The sequence below is a fragment of the Numida meleagris genome, chromosome 5, assembly GCF_002078875.1.
Source record: "Numida meleagris isolate 19003 breed g44 Domestic line chromosome 5, NumMel1.0, whole genome shotgun sequence".
NCBI classification, from domain to species: domain Eukaryota; kingdom Metazoa; phylum Chordata; class Aves; order Galliformes; family Numididae; genus Numida; species Numida meleagris.
In genome coordinates, this window is record NC_034413.1 from 48,283,811 (window position 1) to 48,303,956 (window position 20,146).

The following is a 20,146-nucleotide window of genomic DNA, read 5'->3' on the forward strand; positions in this document are numbered from 1 at the left end:
CTTTGACAAAAAGACTGGGTGCAGTGCAAAAGGAGAGAATTCAAAAGAACTTTGATAGCTGCAAAGCAGCTTTAAGATAATGATCTGTTGCTTCTTCTGAGCAAGAAAAAACAGTAAACACTAAATGCATAATTTTTGGTGATTTAAACAAAGGAGATAAGTTTTGCTTTAAGAAAGCATCAGTTCTATATTACAGATACCCAGATAAGAATTAATGCAATATTTACCATCACTAGACCAAAATCACTTGGTTATATCTTAGATTCCATTTGTATCAGTCTTTGAATACATACACAATACAGTGAGACTGTCCTGTTACAAGGACTACCTTAATAGCTGTAACTTTCCAAAGATGTCAGTTCAAGGATACTAAAATGGCTGAATATTTTGAAGAGTGGAGGTGTCCTATTGTGTTGGTTTTTTTTCCTCTCCTTCTCACTTGTATTTGTGAAAAAATAGGCATGATAAATGATTAGCAACAGCTGGACATTTAGTACTATAGAGTCTGTGGGTCTGCTGAGGCTGAAAGCCTTTGGCTCCACAAGAAATATGAGCACTATGGAAACAGCTCCCAAATTATGGAGGTTTTGGTTGCTTGTCTTTCACCAACTGGAGGGTGTTCTTTCAAGCAGTGACAGCGGCTGTGTTTCAAATAGGAAACAAACTCAAGACCACCTTCTTTCTAAAACAAAATAAATCAGTTGTTGGAAGAGCATTGTTGAAGAGAAACATCTGGTGGAAATGCCACTCCAGTTTCAGACTTGTCTTTGGAACACCCTAACATACATCCTCCAGGATATGATACTGTGATTCATCAGACAACATCACAACGAGATCATACATCTGAATACAGACTCTAGGCTAGCTTTATGAAACATGGTAATTGCTATGCCTGATTCTGCTTCCTGAGTGAGTAGATTAGGGATATTTCTTGTCTAACCATGAGAAACAGGATCATTACTTTGATGTTAGAATGGAATCCTAGATATGCACAAAAATGATCATTTCATAAACTCTTAACTTATGTGAGGGTAGGAGAAGACAGCTGTAACCAGAAGCAGTTCTGAGATGTCAACAGAGTTGCAAAGACAAATCACAGCTAAATCCAGGATGGAATTAAGGTGAGAAGGAATTATAGTACAAAACAGTGAAAATGCCATGATTTGGTAGAGCCACCTGTAATCTGAGACTGTGGAGAGAAAAAACAAGATTGACCTAGCTTTACATGTACCTGTTAATATTTTCTAGTGCTCCTTCCACATATGCTCTTAGCATGAATACAAAATACATCCATTCCTCATAGTACATCTTCATGGATTAATGCCTTTTTAAAAATTCATGAGAACAAAACTTTTTGGCAACTTCTCAGATCTCTCATTGTTAAAATGTTGACTTAAAATGTCATTGATACTGACATAACTTTCATAACTAGTTATTTGCAGCCTGTGTATCTATGATTTCATAGCAATTAGGTCCAATATAAGTTATTTGTTTTTTTTTTAAGAATTTCTTTTGGTTTAGGTACATGTAGAACTTGCAGTAGCACAACCATCTGAATCTCATCATCATATAGTTTGCAAGGAGGTTTTTTAAAGCTACGGCTACATTTACAAGGAAGATGTAGGAATATTCAAAGTAGGCAGAACACAGAGTATATAGAGAATATATTACTATGAATTCCTCCACTTAAAGGTAAATGTATCTGTCCTTGCAGGATCCTTTCAGGATTTTCCTGAAATAAGTTACATCTATTCACCTGCCTTTTTTCTGTATAGTGATATATGTAATAGGCACCATAAGCAATTAGTTGCCAATTGTTGCTATAAAATCTGCAATGAAATGAAACAATTTGTTGCTGTCCTACTTAGAGATGTTTCTGTGAGTTGCCTTGGCTCTGCTTTAGAGTACTGTGTGTAATAGCTTTAATATTTTCTTTTTTTTAGGCTTTGATTTTGACATGTCCTAATTCTCATTTTTTTTCCTGAAGTGTTGTAATCATAAATTAATGTATTTGAAATGTGATTATGCTTTTGGCCACTTGGACACCCTACAGAATCAACACCCAAAATACATCTGTGATCTGTGTATATACATATTTTAATCCCATAGTCATGTAGGTATGCCTTTTGTTACAAAGTGAACCTGGATCATTTGTTCTCTTATACTCTTACATTCTTTCATTAAGTTATTTTAACTTATTTTAAAAAAATTATGCAGCCTGTATAGATAAGGATAGGGTGTGAAAATTATTTTCTTTTTTATTGAGTGTTTATCATACAAGAGCAGGAGGTGCCTCACAGTCTAGCCTGTTCTGACTGCAGTGCTCCTCCTGTCATCAAAGAATATTGGTACTCAACTCTGAGTTGCTAAGATACATAGTTCACGAAACTATAGTGTGTTACAAGAATACAATGAGAAAGATTCTTTAAAAAAGGAAATCTTCTGCAAAAGAGCCTTCTTATTAAAACAGTGATATATTAAAGTTATAAAAGATCAGTGATTTCCTAAGAAAGGAATAACATCTACCATGTTTTTTTTCCCTTTTATTGAGACAATACTTCCAAAAGTCAAGGGAAGGCAGTGTGCCCATCTTCCACATATTTGTGGTTTGCCTCCAACTAAACATGCTAATCTTTTTCTTTGTGGGAGAGGACTATAAAGGCACATGTATCAGTTATCTTATGCCAAATGCATAAATGTTTATATAGGAACAGCACGGACAGTAAAAATTATTCTTTAATAGCTCCCATAACACAAAGGATTCAGAAAAACACTCTCTTCCTGAAGGACCATGGAAGCACATATTTGGCTACAGCACAGCCTTGAATTTTAGTGAATTTAAAAATCAGCTCATACATGAATATTCCTATTAGAGATTCCCTGGCTGAGTTTGTATTGGTTAGAGAATTTCACAGAAAATACCAAGAGATTGGCTAATTTATGAACTGAATTGTATTCCTTCTTAATTTCTAAGAAATCTTCTCAAGATTTTTACAATCTAGAAGTTTGGAATAAAATGTTCTAGGTAGTTCTTTCCAATCAGCTTTGCATGCATGAAAACTCAGTGTCTGATTTCTGTAGTTATCCTGTGTTCTGTTAAACAAACAAACAAACAAAAAAAAAAACCAGTTAAAACTAAAATGTGATCTGGGTTGTGCGGATTTTGGGAGAATACTAGCTCCCCTGACTTTTCGTACACCTGGGAGCATTGCTATGTTTAATAGACAGTGGTATCTGTTAGTGATTTAAATGCTTGAGAATGGTTGTTTGGTTCAGGTCAGCAATGTGCCTAGGCCAGCCCTCCTGTCACAGGGGCTACTGGGCAGGTGCTTCGCTGTGGCACAAGCAGAAAAAGGACATAGTATTTCCTCCAATCATACTTTCCTGTTCTCTGCATCCAAAAATGTTCTCTACTCCAGCTTTACCTGATTCTGCATGAAGAACCAGTTCCTAATACTTGTTCTGAAGCTGGCCTGCCTCAGCTGTATTTTTTCTCCTCGAGCTCTTGTACCAGAAGGTCTGAGAAATACTCAGTTTTCATATGTGCTCCCAATGCTTTGCTCCCCTCACCATTCCCCAGGCTGGAGAAGCAAGGCCTATTATAACTCTGTGTGTAGAGCCCATGTTCCTGAAATACGTCTTGCTGAATGGTTGTTTTGGGTGCCTGTAGCAGGATTTTAGCAGTGGGGAAAGAGTGCTGGACACACTGTTCTTCCAGATGGTTCTAGATGGTTCCAGGTGGTTCCAATGTATCCCAGCTGGAATCAGCCAATCAGTGAAAGCACCTGGTGCCTCAGTGAGAACAAAGGGCAGAGTGCTGCAGAGCTGGTGAAGGAAAACAAAATGTGAGTGAGGGATAGTCTTCTGGGTGTTGTGCTCAAGGAAGGGGGTTGGGAGAAGCTTCCCTTACAGCCCCTGGAGAGGTTGTAGAAGGGGAGGCATTTCCCTGTAGCTTACAGAGTGGAAAATGTCACATTAGATTTCCACACAAAGAACTCTATGCTGGAGTCAGTTCCAGGAACTGTGGCTTTGGAGAGCCTGCACTGGAGCAGTTTTCCTGACAGAAAGTGCAACTATGGAGAGCCTGTGCTGGAGCAGTTTTCCTGACAGCAACTGAGGCTATGGAGAACACACCCTGGAGCAGAGTTTTACTGACAGAATTTGTGGCACGGGAGAGCCATCCTGGAGGAAGTTCTCTTGACAGGGACTGTGGCCATGGAGAAGATTTGTGCTGTGACATGTTTTTCTGTGACAGACAACGTGGCTTTGGAGAGCCTATGCTGTACTGTATTTTTCCTCAGAAATTTTGGCTGTGCTTGAGCAGATTTTTCCTGACAGAAGCTGTAGGCATGGAGAGGATTTGTACTAGGATGTGTTCTCTTCTATCAGGAGCTGCAGTCTGTGGAGAGTTTATGCTGGGGCAGTTCTCCTGACAGGAAATGCAGCCCACACCGGAGTGGAATTTTCCAGAAGGACTCCAGCCCATGGAGAGGGCCCCCATTGGAGCAGGTGAAAAAGGTGAGGAGAAAGGGAAGAGATAAAGTGGGCATGAGTGGGACAGATAAAGGAGTTGGGAGTGAAGAAGTTAGTTGGGCCTGGGAGAAAAAGCATTGGCAGGAAAGGTGGTGTTCTAAATTGTTGTGTGTTTTTTTTTTTCTTACTCCAAATCTATTTTAACTGTTAACAAATTATTTTTCCACAAGTCAAGTCTATTTTGCCTAAATAGTAACTGAAAAGTGAACCCCCAGTTTTTCTCTTGACCTACAAGCTTTTCCATTTTATTTTTTCTGCATCCTTCTGAAGGAGAAAGAGTGGCTGGTTGGGTGTATGGCAGCCTGCCGTGGTCATCTTGCCACGAAGATTTGGACATCTTTCAATCCCCCAATATAATTTGGGGATAAGGGGACTGGGTCTGTTTAAAAGAAATAAATAAATGTATAATCAGTATTCAGGGCAACATTCAAGGTATAAGTGACTCATAATTACATTGTTCTCTATTTAATTCAATTTCCTAAAGCCTGATTTGGCTTTTTTTTTTTTTTTTAATTTCAGGGTGCACCTTACTGTGAGAATCATGATGAAACATGACTCCAATGTCCCATACCTGCAGAAAAGTCAAGTTTGTTCTTCAAATCCAGGAGGTAAGAATTATTTACTTTTTCCAGACTTCAAACTGAGTTGGAATTTTTCTAAGGAAAGGGCCTGGCTCTTGCTTGCACAAATATCGTCTTGTGTCCCTGGGGTTGACAGCTATTACAAGCTCAACATTATAGCTTGTGATCTTGCCTGATAGCCCCTTCTTATCACATCTTCCCCATGAGAATCCTTCCTGTGCTGCACAGGGGCTTATCTATGATGGAAGAGTTCAAAAAGGGCCAAGGGTCTTGTCCTAAATATGTGAGTTTGTATTAATTTTAGATAAAGTGAGTGAAGAATCTAGTGACTTACGAGCACCACAACATTTTACTTTATTTTATTTTTTTACACTGTGAGTAGAGATGTGAAAATGAAAAATAAATTAAGAACAGAAGGTTTTATTATTTTGGGCAGAGTAGTGTTTATTTTTTATGGTCTATTATAACTTTAGAGGAAGAGGAAAACAATAATACTTACATAGATGTGCTAATGCTTACATTTAAACACTGTTAAGAACTGTATGCAGTGGCACTTAAAATTATATATATAGTCATAAGGGTATAAACTTACTACAAAGGAAGAGAACAAAAATAACAGAGCATTTTATTTCTTGAGACGTATCTTTCCGAATCATAGTTTTCTCTTTATTCTCACAGGGAAGTCTATTTCACGTGCACAAATTGTCCATAAAGGTACACGCTGTTTGCATCATAGAGATGCCTGTGGGATAATAGGATGTACTATCTGTTTTGGAAAATGATAATACGGCTTATCTGAGGTTTTTTGTGTTCTTACTGTGTTCACAGAAGGCAGTTCAGAGATAAGGAAAACAGAATTATTACAGAATATGTAATTACAGAATTTAAGTATGATCACAGGGTGAAGATAAGTTGTTGAATATATATATTGTGTAGCTAAGACAAAATTGTCTTTTTCTCAGAAAATAAGATTCTGATCTAGAACTACAAAATGCTGAACATCTTCAGAAATGGGCCATATCGCTGCAATAATAATCATAAAAACTCTTTGACATTTCACGTAATAAAGCAGGGAGAATTCCTTGTACTGTTGATGCTTAAGGTTAGACTAAGCTTGAATTTCTAGGTCTTTTAATAACTAATAGATTTTTTTCCCTTTGAATTCATCTGGGTCATAATCTTACCCATCTGTGTATTTGTCTGATACTCCATGAAGGCTGAAGCATAATCATTAGGTTGAATTAGATTAATATGCCTTGGAGTGTGCATTTTCTTAGTTTTTCTGGCTAATGAAAATTGGTCTTCTAATTAAAGATCACACAAATATTCTGACTTATTTACTTTGTGATGACATACCTACTTGGTACAGTGTAGGAAAGGGCATTTAAATAGATAATATTTTTTATAAGGTCTTTCAGTTTTGAAGTCAAAATATGCAATGTGTTGTAATGCCTTTTCTGTATCCAGTAAGTGTCATAAATCTTCTGTTTTGCAAACTGGCATTTTTTCGTCTTGTTATGCAGCCTATTGTACATCTCTTTTCCGAACAAACTTTGTTTCTGCTGTAAATGTACAGCAATTGCTATGAAGAACAAGTCAGTAACCAGCTGCCCTCCTGTCACAGTGATTTATAACTATGTGTTGACAGGAGCACTTTCAAAGTCAAGAGTGAAGGTTTGTAGAAGCATAAGACATACGAAATTGCAGAATTAAAAAGTTTAAATATAGAGTTAAAAAGATAGCCGTTTTCAAGAATAAGCTAGAGGATGGATTTGCATGTGGTAATTTGATTTGTTTGAGATAGTTTTGAGCATTTGGCCACTTAATCATTTTCAAAGGTACTGTATACTTGGAACTGTAAATAAGGCTGAAATAAGCAAACCTGACAATCAGTGAGATTTTTAACATTGGAAAGATTGTGAGTTGGGTATGTCTGCGTGAATACAGCTATACTCTTTCGAACGCAACTGGATGCAGAGATGTTTGCATTGCTTTTCCAGCTTTCTTCTTCTTGTCTAGATCCAGCCTTATATTTACTTCCAGATTTTTGAGGCCAGCAACGTCTAATTTTGAATTCAAATACCCAAAGCCTAGACTGGTGTCATCTGGTATTTTCAGAAGACTTTTGTTGGCCTTTCACAGTTAAGGTCTTGATATGTAATGTGATGCTATTTATGAGGACAGGGAAATCAAATAGTTCTATGTGTTGCCAAAGAGGTTGTGTGTATAATTCAGTGTTTTGAAATTAAGGAAGCTGTGTCAGACCAGTAGTACAACTCTGCTCCAAAAAAAGATACTTGTGTCTGGTATATATGGTCATTCACACTGATATGCCCTAAAATGCCAGAATTTTCTTGAGAAATCTCCGTAAGACCTTTTTCAAAGAGAAGATGATCCATTGCTTCTGAAATAATTAAGAGACTGTAACAGATTTAAAACTTTTGGTAGATGACCAGAGAAGAGCGGAATAATCCCAAAAGTTAGTGATACTAGAGCAGTGACTTAACTAAAGAAGGGTTGCTGCTTTTCAAGTGTCTCTATGTTTAAAAAGAATGAGCTGATTGATGGAAACCTCAGTGCAAATGATTGTGTTCTCCAAAGCCTGTTGTATTGATTTGCTCTTCTAGATGCTGCTTCCTGAACAGTTGTTTTTATCTATAAATGTTAGTTTATGCCTGCTAGTCATACAGTATAAGCAAGAGGCAACTAATCACAAAAAGATGTTGTGATTGCTGATAAGAGAGAACACAGGAAGCACTGTACTGCTTAGGAGTGGGGAAAGGCCCATTTGTGTCTCGGTTGGTATCTGAAGGACAGATTCATAAGCACAAAGGAAGTGTAGTGCATAGTTCATGCACTTGGATCAAAACTGCAGCTCTGGATCAAATCAGTTGAGCATAAGATCTGACTTCAATAGATGCACACATATCTGTAACTGTTTACCATCTTAAGCTGTAACTGATAACAGAACTTATAACGAGCTGTGACCTGTGGAGAAAAATACCAGTAATCATGCAAATCATATATTAAAAGCTCTAAGATGTAGCAATACAGTCTTTTAGGCAGGCTGTAGACTCTTATTCCATGTCTCAAAGCTGACTAGGGTACGGTGAGGGATGATGAGGAATTAGAGGTCAGTAGAATTAAACTGACTTACACTAGCTGAGAATTTGGTGAATTATTTCCAATCACCCCTTAATCAGTAGATACCTATTTTTATCTTTCTAATGTATTCTCCTTTCTGCTTGTCTCTATTGCTGACATTAAATATTTAAGAGCAATTTTGTTCTCATGTAAGGCAGTTTCAGTGACAGCTGAAGTTTTCCCATAAATTTGTGTGGATTATGCAATTTAAATGGACAGAATTCAATCTTAGCTGCCTATCGTGTTGTTCATAATCACAGTTACTTTACAGAGTGTATTTTTGTAGTCTTTGCACATATGATCTGTACAACTGAGAGTGTTTGCATACCATGCAGCATCTGGCTCAGTTTTTACGAGATCTTAACAGATGCAGTCAGGAACAATGTAGAACTCCCTAAAGTCTAAAAATAATTGTATTTCAGTAATCTCTTATGCTATAATCACTATCTCATATAAATGTAATATCGTACTGGCTTGGAATTGAAACTCAGGAAGTGTCCATAGCATGCAGCCACTGGATCTTCTATCAAAGAAGAAACATCAGAGATAGAGAATACTTAAATACGTTGAAATCATTTTCAGAGTAGTTTTAATTCAAATAATGTTGGAAAAATTGTGAATATCACATCCAGCCTATGTGTGAAGCTATGTAAAATATAAGTTACTTTAACTTAAACAAGTACTAGGATTTGGCCGTTTCTTCACATTATGGAACTTAACAAAGTTACTTCTATTTTCTTCATAACAAGAAGAAAGCTATGTTTCTTTTACATGTGTGGTATAGATGCTTCATTGTAGCATACTGGAATGAAGTCTAACTTTATCAGGCCACAAGTTGGGCTCATCCTTTCAGTCTTCCACAAAAGTGTCATTGACTGAAGTGAGCACTCTGCATGAATTTAAGAAGGTCAGAGGGAGCAGGACAAAGTACCTAATGAAACAGACTGTTTACAGCAATTTTAATATAAATATCATGTCCCACAGCTGTGAGGAGCTTCAAGTGCAAGTCATGTGTAACCCTTTCAGATCCATGCAGCAGCTCCAGAGTAAAATCCCGTCTTCAAAGTGGTTGCTGAAGAGAGATAATTAGTCGCTGGTGAGGCTTCAGCCATTCATAAGCAAATCCACAGTTGTGGATATTATTTTGTTACAGGAAGTGAATCTTAAAGCTAATACTTACCTACGTGTTTTGTTTTTTTTTTCCTTATGTTTTAATTAGCAGCAAGAAAGGTTGATATCTATCGTCTGTAATAACCAAGGCCTCCAGCAGGTCTTTAGGCTACAGCTGTTGGAAAATCCTGTACTAGTAATGACCACATCCCCCTTTATTTATTTATTTACTTGATGCAGGGCATATGTAATGAGATGGTGAATGAGCAAAACTAAGAACCACAACAACAGAACTAGATATGACTCTTTAAGTGAATACAGAGGCCTGCGACTTCAGCCCAAGTGTCAAGCAGGTGACTGGAATAGCATGCAGTTGATAAGAATCACAGAATCATTTGAGTTGGAAGGGACCCTTAAAGGCCGTTTCTTCCAGCTCCCCTGCAATGAACAGGGATGCATACAGCTAGATCAGGTTGCTCAGAGCCCTGTCCAGCCTTATCTTGAGTGTCTTCAAAGATGGGGCAGGATATAGTAATTCTTGTGTACAAATAAAAGCAATCAAAGTGAGACTAGGCTCTGTGGGCAGTGTATGTGAACAGCATCAAGCACATTCATGTTTTGCTTGCTCCTTGATAGGTATGACAAGTAAAAAGAAAATGGAAGTTTTGTTAGGCAGCTCACTCGGGACAAGCCTTGAAAACAGAGGTCTTCCCGTATTACCAGGAAAGATGTCTCTACTTAGTCACATGTAGGAAAATTATTAGATTCCTGCCATTAATACTTTCTAATCACTTGGAGATCTTAAAAATAATAATTTTCAGGTATACTTAATTTTATGAAACAGAGATAATCTATATAATGTGTAATTTCAGTGATCTGTCACATAATTATGTGCAGATGATAGCCTTACATTTCAGATAATCCATAGCAGTAGTTTGTTTGCACAATTGTCACTGAACAGTGATGAATAATAAGTAAATTCTGAAAGATTATTATTGGCTTGTGGCTCAATTCTAACAGGGGAAACAACATATAGGAAATAGTGTTTATTTTGAATTGTTCGTCCAGTTCTAAAAGGCTTCTTGAGGAAAATGCAATGAAGTTTTTATTCTCATTTTTAGCAACTCATTTGCATGTTGCAAATAACTCATGGATAATAACTCAAGAATGTGCTTCCTTACAATATGAGCAACTCTAGCTGTATGTACAATAAAGCATTCTTTGACAACAGCATTAAACAAAAACAACAAGCCAGAAGAATAGTATCTTCATGTTTGCTTTTCTTGTCAGTTTCACACGGTTTCACTTTTCGTCTCCCAAAAGTTTCTGTTTTCATGAGCACGGTAGACAGAAGAGTGATCCAAAATATCTGACCTTCTTCAAGTTGTGTCCTTCTGAGTTTTCAGAAATTCGGAACAATAGTCCTAGAATCTGTAACATGTCTGGTAGCATAAATGATTTGTTAACGTTGTTTAATTACTGAACACAACATTCAACCATTTTCTGATAACGTTCATCTTTTGTTCCATATTTCACAAATCTGCCCTTTTATCTTTTGAATAGATCTCATCTCTTTGTATTCTGCTCTCCATGACTTCAAAGGTTGGTTGCATGACAAACTGTTGGGTAATCCTTTTTGTCATCTTATCTTACAGGAATAGTAGACAGTAGAAATCTTTCTGCTCCTTTTGTGGGCCCTGTACCTGGATGGCCTGCCAAGGTTAAGTGTGTTCTGCTATCTGTATGGAATCTGGTTTTTATACAGGGAAAATTCTCAGCTCTAAAACTATCCACTGGAAGCTCACAGAAATGGGATTTCTTGTTTTCCAGTGTAGGAGTTGTGCTATAAACTGTTGTATCTCAGTTATGTTTTTTATACTGATTTTTATACTCTTCTGTACCTGATACAAATTGTAAGCTGAATGCATTTACGTCAATTCCTCTGAAAGCCAAAGCTCTGCTTCTGCTAGTACGTATTTTCTGTCAAAAAGTCCTCGGTTTTGTGACCTTCCAATGCAGGAAATTCTTGTCCTGAAAGTATAGTAAAAGATAGAGGAAACCTACTTTTCTGTATTACATTCTGTGAAGTGTAGTCTTTACTTCACAGCAAATTTATGTTTTCTTCCCTGATAATGAAATGGTATCATAATTACGATATCACATAGCATAATACAGCAACGCCAGGAAGGTAAGGCATTTAGGAACATTTATCAGCTACATGAACAAAATAACTCCTATGCATAGGGAGAATACGAAAGGATTTATTATCTTAGCTCAAGCTCCTGCAGTTTGGTGGCTCAGAAGAAGGAAAATAGGATCTTGAATCTTCAATTTTGTATATATAGTATTTTTTCTCAAGTATTTTGCAGAATATATTTAAAAAATAAAAATAAAAATGAGGAACTTACTGAATTGTGTTTGTAAATTTCTGCAAAACCAGATCCATCCAGAGAGCATAACTCCCAGATTGTCATGCTTCTTCAGGTTGTATTGAAAATTAAATCAAGGGCTGTTTTTTCTTTGGGGCTTGTGGAAAGTTAAAGGTTGTTATCTGTTAAGATTACAGAGCTTCTGTAAAATGAATTTGCCAGTACTTGAGCCATCTCGTATGGGGCTGAGAGGGCAAATGTGTTCTCAGCAACTGTAATGAACAGTTTCTATTTGATTAGTCTTTTCTGGTGTCTATTAGAGGCTGCCATTTAATTCATTTGATTTCTTCAACCTCCTCATCCTTAAAAGAACACACACACTAGTTCACTTATGTTTCCAGTGATGTTTCAGAACAAATGTTCCTGTATTGCGAACACATTTTTTTTTTCAAAGTGAGAGGACACTGTGCTACATAAAATGTACTAAGGAAGGTGCCAGTAAATCAACAGTTCAGCCTGTACAAAGTAAGGAGGATTGTGAAACACCTGATTTTAAAATACTCATTGGGAAAATGCAGTGTTTATGTGCTAGGAATGCTGCTGTTTTCAGACGGTACAACATCTTTTTTCCATCTTCAGAAAGTCTTGACTTGAAATAGATTTATTTATTTATTTTCAGTTTAATCGATGTTTTCAAAGGAAAAGGAGTATAAGGGATAGTATGTCCTTCTTCGTATTAATTTTGCCAGTGCTTCTCCTTTCTTATCAACAACTTTTTTTTTCCTACTGTGTTCTGGCTTATCTTAAACTGTGATTCAAGAGAACTTAAACTGTGCTGTCTTACAGTGTGCACAGCTGAATTTTTCTTGGAAAAAATCCTGGGAAGAAATCTTACCATTCCATGCAGCCTGGAAGACTTGGAGGATTGAGCTTGGTAGCATTCTCATTCCTGTACGCCTCAGGAATGGGATATAATTTCCTGAAGGAACCTGAATGTAACTGAGAACTCCAGAGACTTCAGTTGTATAAAACTGCAATAATTCTGGATAGTTTGTTGGGGAATAAATAGTTACATCAGGTTTTAATTTTACTTTGTTCTCTGGAATGTAAACTCCAAATGGGACTACGAGCTGAGGCAAGTAAAAAATCTAGTTGCGCATCTAATTATATTTGAATTCTTTCATTGAATATACAAGCATATTTTCATTTTTAAAGTCTAGTTCATGTAAGTAGATAAATTCAATATATACGTCTTTGCCCTTTGTTTCCCTTTGTACTTGATGTCCATTTAAGGCAGTTGCAGAGTTCTCTTTCACAACACAACAGCCGTGCTTTGTGTAAGATCTTTCTGTAGAGCTTCTGGTAACCAGAAGCCTGATGTAAACAAAGTCCAAATGGGGAAGAAGAGCTTTGTGAGGGATTCTTTTTAGATGCGTGGCTGGGTCCTGAGAGACAAAGGAGGCTGGAAAAGGCTAAGATATTTCAGGAAAACAATTAAGGTTTCATTTTGTAGAACAGGAGGTATTCTGCTATCTTGTATCGTATTCCAACTCAGAAAACAATTACTTTATAGTTACATATTTGAGGTAATATTTTTGAAACTTGTTTTAGACCACACCTTTAGCTTCTATGAGCTTTGAAGTGATGCAGCCTAACATCCCTTTATTGTAGTTAATTTAGTATATTCTTTGCTGTAGGTCTAGTGTGATTTGCATGCTAGCTAAATATTGGTAAAACTTGAAAAAATAAAAACAACATATGTTTGCATACAAGTATATATAATACAAGTATATCTGAAGGATTGTTCTCTTATTACACAGAAGAAAAAAATGTAATACTCTATCTGTCTTGGGTAAGAACATAAAAATACTGAGAATAATCAGTACCAAATTTATTTCTGACTGTGGGTAAAAGAAGGCTTATAATACTTTAGATATTACTAAGCAGGAAGAGTAGTTATAAGTAAAAGTTATATCTGAAATCATATATGTGAAGAACAAAGAGCTTATTGTATGTAAATGTTAATGTGGGCTGATTTATGAAGGTCAGAGTGCATCGTATGTGAGAGAATAAGGTAGAGGAAGAGGTTCAGGATCTTTGGTATATAACATTTTCTTCTGGTGTTATCAGAGGCTGTGTCAAAGTTAATACTAGATATGATTATGGATGCTCTCAAACAGAAATTTAGTGTGAACAACTATAGCAGATTGCGTGGTTTGAGAAAACAGGAATGGTTTTCTAACCCAAAGGTCTGGACGTGTCACGTACCTCCATATTAGAGATAGAACAAGATAGAAGTCTGACAGAAAAACTTCAGTACTTGCAGCCCTCCAAAAAGCATAAAGTTATCAGCATGTATATTCATTAAATCCAACTCTGTGCAGGTCATTTTGGTTTTGAACTTATTTATCCAAGATATATTCCCAGTTACCTACAGTAATCCATTTTCTCTCTGAAGTTGAATCATTATGTAAGCAATAACTTGGGATACATGCATTTTTACACGTAGTTGGGCTTATCTACATGATAACCTTTTAACTTACATGAAAAATGATCAGATGAAATCTGCTGTAAATGTAACTCTAGTACTGAGCTGGACTCTGATAAAGGAAAAAAAAAAGTCAGTAAATATTGAGGCTGATCCAGTATTTCCTCAATTATTTGTAACAGATTTTTCTTCCCATAATTAGGTGGTGAAAAATAGAAAACACACAGGAAGGTATTTCATCTGCAAATAAATTATGAGCTAGGAGGTAATATCTGATTTATTCTCATTAGATGCCTTTAATAAAATATGTTTAATTTCTTGCTTGCTATAACAATTGTTTTATTATGTTAATTAAGTTCTGTAACAATGAAACATTTATAAGAACAAAGAGCATGAACAATTTTGTGAAGTTACTTTGCTTAATACTTAAAAATATACAGCCTGGATAGCTACTGTATTAAATTACATCAATTTGTGATAAATAGAACATATATTATGTTGTAATATGAATTCAAATTGTTTAATCAATCCAGACAAATATTAAAGACCAGACCCTGGAACACTGACTTCAAAAGGCACTAGGATATAACTGAAAAAAACTTACTTTAATAAATCTGTATCAACGAAAAACATGTAAAAAAGAATGTAATATGAAACTACCACTGTTGTGAGAGTAATTTTACTGTGATAGAATGGAGAACTTAAGAAAAAGTGAAGGGGGATTCAGAAGCCCCCTAGAATAGATAGAAAATGGTCTGGTTGCAAGCAGATGTTACTGGATCCAGAAAGAATTTTTTTTCCATCAGAATCCTTTTTTGCTAAGAACAGCAGTTTCAGTTCAGTCAGTTGGACTGGCATTTTTAGTAGTCATGATTATTTTCACTGGGAAAATCAAAATGAAGTATACAGTTCCTTAGACTTGTGAATCCTTGCCTGGTCACTCTGTGGAATGGTCACAGGGCCAGGGCTGTCCCAGTGACAAGGACTTCAGTTTCAGGGAGGCTTTCCTATGCATTACAAGGACTTCCATCGCCACAGGGAGCGAGGGCTGGAGGCTTGCTGAGATGGGCAGCCAGCCGAGAATGAGAAAGTCAGAGGTCCATCCACTGAGGGCACCTTGTCTTTAGGTCCTTGGTCCACTGATGTCCCCGTTTAATAAGTGTGTCAGGGAGTCATAATGGCTTAATGAGGCCACTGGAGGCTTTTGCTGATTGTCCAACTTAGAAATAAATTAACTGGGGAAAAAACAACTCACTTTGGGGCAAAGCTCCAGGGAAATTCAGCTCTGTGAAGAAGACTGAGCTGGAGTTGGGACTGCCATGTCTGGGTGCACTTACACTTTTTTGGAGGAACACCATGCTTTTTCAAGTCACAGTGCAGGGCCTTGAATGTTGCATGTATGTCCGCAGTGTGTGTGCATCATGAAATAGAAGTCTTAAATAGCTGTCTGATCACCAAGCCTGTTCTGCTAAGTACCTAAATTGGAGACTTTGTGTTACCAAGTAACCAACTTGCTGCTCTACTAACTTGCCAGTAGCTGAATGAAATAAACTGATATTCCTAAACTGAACTGCATGAGTCTTCAAATACCTTATTTTCTTGTTCAGTTTTTCAAAAAATTCCACTCCAGAATAGATATTGTTCAGTACTAACAAGGATATCTGTTGCTGCTCAATAAAAAAGAATTAAACAATAAATTAGTACTAAAATATTAGAAACATAAAGCACAGGCAGCTCAGGAAAAGAATGTCCCATGACACTATGGTTGCTTAAATTCTGAGCCAGAATTCTGCAACAGTGCCACTAATCTCTGATCTTTGTTGTGTTATTTTTTTTCTTTTTTTCGTCTTATTATGTATGAGCAGAAGCAGATGTTTTCCACAACCAACATCTGATCTGTGCATGAGGAATTAAGGGCATTATATACTGTCAAAGCAATGAGTGATATTTTACTGTGCAGACTCTTTTTAACCCCATACAGAACTGCAGTGGTAAGCCTCTGCAGATTGTCTTCAAACTTCAGAGTAAGCTAGTATGACAGTTAAGTCGCTATAGACAATATATGTATTTTTAAAGAAACAGCTTGGTTAATTTATAATTCCAAACAAAGTGTACTTTCCAGCAGTGTGAACTGAGACATGGAAAAGTTTTTGTTTGCATAATTCAAAATACTTTCTGATATCGAAAATGTATTTTAAACAGATAAGCTTGAAGCCTTGCCTTAACTACTGCAGCACATTCTTCGCACTGCAGGCCAACACCAAAGTGGGCCTAAATGGCCTTTTCTACTTAAGAAGATCGTTGTCTGATGTAGTATTTTTATTGTTCCAGTGTATTTCCCTACTTGACCTGGACTGAAGTGCTGATGGAAAGTGAAGAAGGAAGTATTTCAGTTTAAATTTCCTCAGCCACCCAGGTTGGAATGCCTGAGGAAAGAAAGCATTTAGCAATAGTAGCTAAGTTATTACTGCTGCAGTACTGATATTCTTGGCTATCAAGTTAGATGAAATTGTTGAATGGACAGAGCCTGTATAAATCAGCCTTGAGGTCACGAAGGAGCAGAGCCATCCTATAGCTCTTACTCATCCATGAGGATGTTTTATGTGAAGTTTCCCTGGTGCTGTTACTTACAATCATAAAATATCAATAGCTTGTTTTGTGTGGCCTTTATGAAAGCTCGTTTTTGCACATCCAAGAGTTTGCTCCAAGTTCCTTGTAGTTCATGCAGTCAAGATTGCTACTAACAAGGAAATTCCCAGGGGCAGCCAAGTTGCCTGAATTGACAATGCTGGAAATGACTTTTCTAAACCAACATTTTCCAAAGGCATCATCATAAATCTGCCAAATACATTCCAGACTGGTATTTTATGATGGAGCGTTCCCCATGTTATACCCAGTGGGAATGACTGCAATCCATGCTTTCCTTGCGTTAACCAGAGAGCCATACTGAAGGATGCTAATTTAGAAAAGATGAACATGATGTAACATTCCATAGTAATTTGCAGCTTGAATGGCACTCATGTAACAAAGCAATAATAAAGGGCCAGATGCATCAGTGAGACCACTTAAGCTAGCAGATGAAAGACTGTAAATAAGGATTTTGTTTGATGTGTTGAGAACTTGAGGCTATTGTGTCTAAGAGTGATCGTGGACTCTGTCCCTACCTCTCAACACGTGCAAGCCAGGCTAGGTGTATCATCTCTTACTGAAAAAGGAGGATTGAAACTGTGAACCAGATAATGTATTTATTTGGTCCTTGGCTTGCTATAGAGAAAACATGACTACTTGCCTTTTTGGAGCTTGTGGCACTGCCACTAACTAGAAACTACTCTGCAAAGATAATTGGAAAAAATTCCTGTGACTGGAACATATAATTTAAAAAAAAAAAAAGAGATGTTCAGCAATATTGAGAATGGAGTGTGAGATGGTATTATTTTATAAAGCTCTAATCTATTACCTGTTATTAGGTGATGCCACCAATGATGACAAGAGGCAGATTTAAAGACTGTAGTTGATCCACAGGGTGGATGGCTGCCTCTTCTTGTCACCCTGGGGCAGGAACCCTGGGGACAGTGCCCTGCTTCTTCAATATACCACAAAGGGACTTTAGGCTAATGGCTTTCATTGTTTTTCCTGGAAGAGAAACAGGTTAAGTGTTGAGGGTAAGCTTTCCTTCATCAAGGGACAATGGTGTGAAATCTCCTTCCGAGTGTTCATCATTATTCTTCCTCTTTTGGACTTGTTTCGATGCTTTTTCAGTGGCAGATGACAGGCTAGGCTCTAACAGTCAGTCAGTTATAAATTCCTTAGCTTTGAGTAAATGTACTTTTTTTCCTACATGCTAAAAAAATTAATGACATCACCTCTTAATCATAGTTAATCATTCACCCCATTATAATTCAGCTGTTCTTGGACATTAAAGAAAAATCTGCCAGACATATTTCACCATTTTTTTTTTTGCTGCCAAAATTCTAGTCTACAGTTCATTTCCCTGTGAAGTTAACTTCAGTCATTTTGAATTAATTTGGAAGGAATGACTTCTCTCAGCCATCTATGCACCACAGATGCATGAAAAAATAGAAAAGCTTAGTATATGGTGTACTATGGGACTGTGAACAGCAGGCTACATTCCTCCTTGTGATGCAAGAGAACAACAGCCAGGGATCTGTAGAAAAATGAATGTTAAAGAGTACCTTCCCAAGATCTCAGTTTGTGTGTGCAAATATGCTTTACAGACTGTCTCCACTTTTCTTCACTCTTTCCTGAGTTATCTTTAGTGATAACCCAAGCATGATTATTGCTTATCTCAGACACAAAACTTAATGTGTGGTACAGTCGACTCAGTTTCCATGAGATAGTTTCAAATATGGTCTAATATAATGGAACTGACTATTGATATGCCATCTCTATTCCCAATTCCACAGTCATTTAAATGTGCTTTTTCAGCCAGCTCTCTAACTCTTCACATGTGCTGTGACGCTAGTATGGGTTCTTATACGCACTCCTAGGATTAAACTCAAGTGGAACTGAGCCTGAACCCACGCCATGAAAGCTTCAGCAACATGTAAATTAGAGATCTCTCTTATTTTCACATTTCATTTATTCTTAACATTTAATATTCTAATTATTTTTTTCTCTCTAGTAATCTCCCTGTCCTTTTCATTTCCCTTGGGTTATGTTTTCTGGAGCTATCCGTTCCCGAATGATTTTTTTTCAATCTCTGAAGAACAGGACTCCCTTTAGTTCCACAAAATTGCTACTGTTGTAATTTCATCTGCGTGAAGCCAGAGGAAAACATAGATTTTCACCATTAAACACTTGGAGCGCTTAGTGCATTATTTTTCTACCATATATTTCTCTATTTGCTTTATAGAGAATTAGATATACATTAAAAATCAGCTTATATTAAAGTTTGCTGAACACCTTTAGCACAGAACACAGTGACTGGCATCTTCCATGCCATAATCTTTCCTTTTGTGCTCTTTCCACGGAAAAAAAATATTGCATACCCAGTGGCTTCTTAAGCTTTGATCCATATAAATCAAAATGATACTTCTTAAAAATAGTTTGCTATGTTTATTATAATTTTTTGTTTTAAAATGAAGGGTGCAAAGAAACTTCTCAATGTCTGAAAGTATCGATTTGATAGAATTCAGGGTCTTAGAACAATTTTTCTCTTAGTTTTCATCAATTTTAATGTTGCAAGGATCTATCCTGTCGTAAGTTTTGCATTGCAGATACAATAAACAGCAAAGGCTTAATGACGTAAAAATAGTGTGAAAGACTTTACTTCTTAAATATGGCAATGACTTGCATAGCTTCACATACTGATTTTTTGTGGTTTTGTATTACAAGTAGTGATTTGATCAAATTCACATTGCCAAACTGACTCTAACGTAAGCGGAAAATATTAGTATATCTGATATTTTTCAGCTGATTTTTAGAAAGAAAAAGTCCTTTTTATTTTTTAACTTAAAACTAAGATGGAAAATTCTTGTTCAAGTCTCCACTCAGCAATCAGATCTTTCAAAGTCTTTCATGATCAAAATGAAAGGCAAAAAATCAAGTGGTATGATCTTCTACAGATTGCATTTAATGAAGCAAGGATTTGAAAGTGAATAAAAGGTAGAGGGAACATCCTTGCTTATAATACATAAAGCCTGTCCATATTACTCTAGTGTGTAATAAACACCACACATTGGACAAAACAAAGGTGGGCAGAAGGAAAATGTGTCCTAGGAGAGAGAGTGAGCCCAGACCCAGAGGCTATTCCAGATCTGTTAGTAGAACTGCCTTCAGACCTTGCCACATAGCCAGATGTGTCTGCTAGAGCCTTCCCAAGCTTTGCATCTGGGTCCCAGCATGCCTGGGGAATGGCCCGGGGTGCTATCCCCTGCATCAGGGTAGGTGCAGTCATGGAA

The 20,146-nt window shown here is 36.9% G+C and overlaps 1 long non-coding RNA gene across 1 annotated transcript; it reads left to right on the plus strand.

The window, feature by feature from the left end:
• Positions 2,988 to 14,880, plus strand: LOC110400640. The gene is made up of 3 exons (XR_002439984.1): positions 2,988 to 4,518; positions 5,053 to 5,141; positions 12,584 to 14,880. It is a non-coding gene; the product is annotated as an uncharacterized LOC110400640 (long non-coding RNA).